The sequence below is a fragment of the Atta colombica genome, unplaced genomic scaffold (genome assembly GCF_001594045.1).
Source record: "Atta colombica isolate Treedump-2 unplaced genomic scaffold, Acol1.0 scaffold162, whole genome shotgun sequence".
In the NCBI taxonomy this organism is placed as follows: Eukaryota; Metazoa; Arthropoda; class Insecta; order Hymenoptera; family Formicidae; genus Atta; species Atta colombica.
The window spans coordinates 432,890-438,583 of record NW_017259253.1 but is presented as its reverse complement, the minus strand read 5'-3'; the positions used below and the strand labels follow the sequence as shown (position 1 = coordinate 438,583).

At 33.0% G+C, this 5,694-nt stretch overlaps 2 pseudogenes; both read right to left on the bottom strand.

Annotated features, from left to right (window-relative positions):
* The window catches only part of LOC108685911, a 2,903-nt pseudogene extending 1,918 nt beyond the window's left edge, over positions 1–985 (bottom strand).
* Positions 986–4,393: 3,408 nt separating this feature from the next.
* LOC108685910 overlaps positions 4,394–5,694 on the bottom strand; it is a 5,418-nt pseudogene continuing 4,117 nt past the window's right edge.

The following is a 5,694-nucleotide window of genomic DNA, read 5'->3' as shown; positions in this document are numbered from 1 at the left end:
ATTATATAATATCCAAGAAGAAACAAGATGAATGTGCCCGACTACTTCCACCAAACATATATATTGCAAAATTTCTTCTACTTTGCTTAAAAAACTAGATTGCATTAATAATAACATCTTATTCTTAGTAATTTTTTTTTTATATTTATAAAATATATAGTAATTATGAAATTTTCTCGCACACAATATCATTGGTATAATAACGTTAGCTCTTTATTTGGATATGCTATCTGACGACAGCTGCCAATTTCCCCCTGGTATATTTATCAGAGAAATACTTAGCCTGCGTAATATCCTCCATTTTAGTGATGAGAATTTTTAATTGACCACAGGCATGCAACACCAGAAGAGCTGCCAAGCTATAGGCTCCGCTGGTTGCCGAATATTGCACAAACCCTGAGAGAGAAACCCTGGGAGAGAAACTGAATTGAAAAGATAATCTCGTAAACTGGCGTCTTCTGTGGATCGACGTATACATAATAACCATCAAATCCCATCTGATTGTCACATTTTGCGGCGTGATGATGATTCCGCGAGATAATGGCATGATTTGCGAAACGAAATTCCGCTACCGTATACGAAGGCTACGCAGATGATCGCAAGGCTGCGTCCGATTTTCGAATTGCTTATCATGATTCTGCGGTCTCTTATCGGGCTCACTTTACTCCAATCTTTCTCGATGTGCAATCTTTGATTCGATCACTTCAATAAATCAACAATGTATGTTTTAGTACCGCCATGAAGCAGTTGCACATAGGACCAATCATCTTGATACGCGCATTTGATTCCTTGAGGAACATCTTAAGTACGCCCGACACAAAAATGAAATAGAGTAGGGCCTGAAACAGAATCCTGAGCATCTTTGTCTGGATAATTCTACCAGTAGACGAATTGCCAGGCAATAGCCATAAGCCGATCAGGTTTAGGACAACACGCGTAACACTCACAGTCTGACATCATCATGATGAAGAATATTTACGTTCATAACTTGAGAAACTACTTGATCTTGACGTTGTCGACGAAGAATTGATCGGACGTACCGTCATGAAGTGAAAAATATAAATGGCGATGCGCTTGCGTTTTCGATGAAAGCGGAAGAAGTGAGGGATTGACAGGTACAGCGATTGTTACCCACAATTTTCTTTCCCTCTTGTAAATCACGGAAAAGTTGTAAAAGTTATTATTGGGGACGTTCGAGGAAGCATTTATCATGAAGGGAAGTCTAGTGACTTTAGAAGGCACACGAAAAAATATCGAGAAAAAAATAGCGAATACACAAAGAAAAACTACAGATGTTCTATTGATCTTTTAACGGTACATTCTTCATTTCGTGTTCAATAAAACATTTTGTCATGGAAGGTAAGAAACAAAGTAAGAGTTCAAACAACAATTATAAATGATTATAAAGGTATGATGTAAAAAGTCATATTAATGCTAATTTCTCTTCTTAGTAAATTATAGACGTCAAATAATTTATTAAAAGGTAATAAAGATCAAATAGAAATTGAAAGAATGTCAGGTATATTGTTTATCTCACTATTGCATTACTTGTTCTTCTTTCTAGATGAACAATAATATAATTAAATATTTTGTAATAGTTTTATACGATTATTTAGGTGATCTCTAATTTCAAACAGGAAGTTAAAATGATAAGTTAAAATCTGTATATAATGATATGATTATTGTGTGAGCGAAGTATATTTGAATCGAAATCTATATTTCGCAAAATAATATATTAAGAGTAAGAGAAAATTTGAATTATATAATTTTTTAATTTTATACTTTTATTTTTATATTAATATTTCTACTAATAATTAATATTTAATAAATAATATTTCTGTTACATGACGTTAAATGTCTCTACATCTGCAAAAAAATATAATCAAACATTTTTTAAAAGGTTATTACTCAATCATTTCTCGAATAAAATTAAGATATTTCGCAGCCGCTTTAACAATCTGTATCTGAAATATAGTACATATTTTCATTCGTCATTTTTTACAACTTAAACCCGTTACTTACATTAGTGAAAGTTCTGATGGACAGATTGAAGATCAGCTTTTAGATGGGATAATCAACGTAGCTATAATTAATATCAGTGCTCGTACTATCGCATTCGGAAATACCAAGCCACATATTGTTAATGCTCATTTCTCTCCCTAATTTTAGTAAAAAATGTTACAAGATATAAAATAAAAAATATCCGATATATTTTCTGTCTTACTATTTTTTAAATGCGTTACGTGGATTAATATAATACGATACCTCTCTGGAAAGTTGTTCACTGAAAAACAAAAGATATAAATATTGAAGCCAATTGATGTGAGTCTAATAGGAGCACATAGACATAACATTATGATCTTCCTGCAAGATAATTATAGTTATTTATATCGCATATACACACACACATGCACAAACACACACACCCACCCACACACACACACACACACACACACACACACACACACACACACACACACACACACAAGTCGCGCGCGCGCGAAGAAACTATGAAAGAACGGGTACAAATTTTCATTAGAAAATCTTTTATAAAACCTGCTATATTAAAAAAAAGAACTTAGAAACAAAGCAAAAAAGACAACACATTAATGTGTGTATTAACTTTATGTGAAGTTCAATTATTTTATTCTATTTAACGAATGTGTTTTTAATAGATGATCATCTTGGTACAAATTAAAATAATATAAAATAAATACAGATATAAAATTGTGAATGATATGTGATAAATAAGACTTACTTTTGCATCTTTATCTACTATACATTCATTGCCAATCTGTCAGTCACGTTATCGCAAAAATCTTCCCGAACGTCAACTAAATGTTCGATCCATTGTATTAAGACTTCCAGACGGCCATAGGCATGCATCGCGAACACGGCAGCTAAACTGCATGCACCAGCAGTAATGTGCTGTGGAACACGACAGGCACTGAATCCAAAAGAGAATTTTACTGATAGGATTATGTCGCGCATCGTGTATTACACTGGCGACTGGTTACACTAGAGGCCGATACGTCAGATTTCCATCACTCTCTGTAATTTTACCTTTACGAAAAAGCAGAGCAAAACACGGCATATGAAGAATGCTCAGATCAGACTCAACGCGACCGAACTTGATTTTTGATCATGACGATCCGATCATTAGAATGCCAAATATACCACTGCGGATGTCATTCTTGTAGAAAATTAGTGAGAAGTATTTAACAATGGCCATTAGATAAAACTCAGCGGACCGGAAAATTTCAAAATGAGCTGTACATCCATTTGGAGTAACATGAAGTTTTGATGTTATTATATTATCATTCGAATGATTTGCACATTGTATTACGTTGTTTTGAAAAATATTAGATGTACCTGTTCCATTACAAGTTTGCCTATGTAACAAAATATGAATATGTCAAACGTAAATGAAGTGGAGGAGTATCAAAAATGTTAAATCCCTCACAGGTTTTTCTAAAATCCCATTCCTATAATATATAATAATTATGATTGATAAAATAAAAACTTTTAAAGAAAAACAAAATTTTTAAGAAAAATGATTAATTTTTTGATACAGTATTAATTGATATCGATATATTCACTTTATTATATTATTACTTTAATAATATAAAAATGAATTTATGAATTTATTAATTTATTATATTATAAATCATTTAGCATATATTATGAATCATTATATTACATTAAATTAAGCTTATTTTATTAAATGGATATATATACTATCATGCAATAATATCCAAAAAAACATACGTACAGACCACAATTTCCATCCAAGAAATTTCATGCAACAATTTCTCGATTAGAAATATGAAGCTAAAACGCGTAGAACAAGTAATTGCATTTCTCCTTTATAAAAATTATTAGTGTGTACTTTATAGCAAATCTTATTACATAAATATATAAGTATACACACACACACACACACACACACACACACACACACACACACACACATACATACATACACCTACATATGATATATTCTGTTTACGCATAGTACATTACCTAATTATTGGCATAATTTAATTTCTTATATCTCTACTTTTGACAAACAGTGCATACGCAATATTTTAATACGTTCGAAGTTCATACTTACTCAAGATATGCATGCGTATAATTGTATTATCTTAGCTAATCTCTCATCTCTATTAATCTCTCAATCTCTCACATGGTTGCCCTCTCGACTATCGATGGTTTATCCAGAACACGAACTCCTGCAGTTGTCCACATGCATGCATTGCGAGGAGATTTGCCAAGCTACACGCGGCCACTGTGATGTTGTGGGCGATAAAGTCGGCAAATAATTGGATGAAATAAAAAATGTTACTAACTGGACTACAAAGAGCATCGACAATCACAATGGGCAATGGAAACATCAGCCTGCAATAAGTGAAATTGATAAATCCTCCTCTTTGATCTTCGCGTAAATCAGTAGAACCGCCACGAAATAGAACGTGACACCGTCGTACATGAGTATACTGCAGATGACCATCAGCCGACCGCCAAAGTTTGCGTTCTCCAGCATGATTCTTCTCTCATCCATGTATCTCCAGTCACTCTTAATATAATCAACACATTTGCGAATGTCATTTTCGCGCAAAAGCAAAGCGCAGTATGATCACGAAGAAGAATGTAAGAATGTTACAGAGCTTCAATTGATTGTGGAAATCCTTGATCTCTAGGACGATGTATATGCCACTTAGGAATTAGGGGTAAAACCAGCAATATGTAGTAGATTACATTCAGCATTCTATACTAAACATTTCAATCGAGGAATGTGTAGCTACCACATATCGATTATTTTCATCGATTATTTTTGATCCAGACATATAGTTGCAATTGATTCGAAGATTTTTATAATTTTAATTGTACGTTCCAGACCTCTTGCGAACATCAAGATATTGAGATAGATCATCGATTATCGCAGTAGCAAGTGATATGTATTGATATGTACTGATAAAGGCTTCAAGTTCGACATGATTTGCGCTTGCCTTTGTATATCCATGGAAGAAAAAAGTGATCTACGCAGAGATTTTCTAAGCGAATAATGGAAAAACTTTGCGCGATTATCTGAGAAGAGTATGTGATGAGATCAAGAATCATTCCGTTTTTGAACGCGTGATTTGGTTTTGGCAATATGTGGCAGAATGAAAAATATATTCCGTAGAAAAAGAGTGAAACTGTGCTTTGTTCGCTATACGGACTCTAAGAGCGACTCTACATACAAAAGGGCGACTCTACAAACAAAATTTCTCTCACACTCTCTTTTTCTTTCTCTCTCTCTCTCTCTCTCTCTCTCTCTCTCTCTCTCTCTCTTTTCAACAGGAAATGAAATTTATCTTACATATCTGTTAAATTACGTAGATCTGAAGCAATATTTTGATTGGCTAATCGGTTTAAGTTTATGCCTTACGATTACTGTTATTTGTTTGTTTTTCGTAATCCTAAACTTAAATGGTGTTTAAATTCTGTATACCATTCTATGTATACTCGTACATATACGATTTATATATTTCATTAATAACTTTATTAATAGTTAAAACTTAAGTTATATTTTATATATATGAAAAAAGAGATATCTGATTTCGGGTAGTAAAAATCTGAGGATTATATACGAAATTGAACGAAGAGATTATTTCTGAGGTTTCGTAAATGATTACATAAACTCGCTCAGTG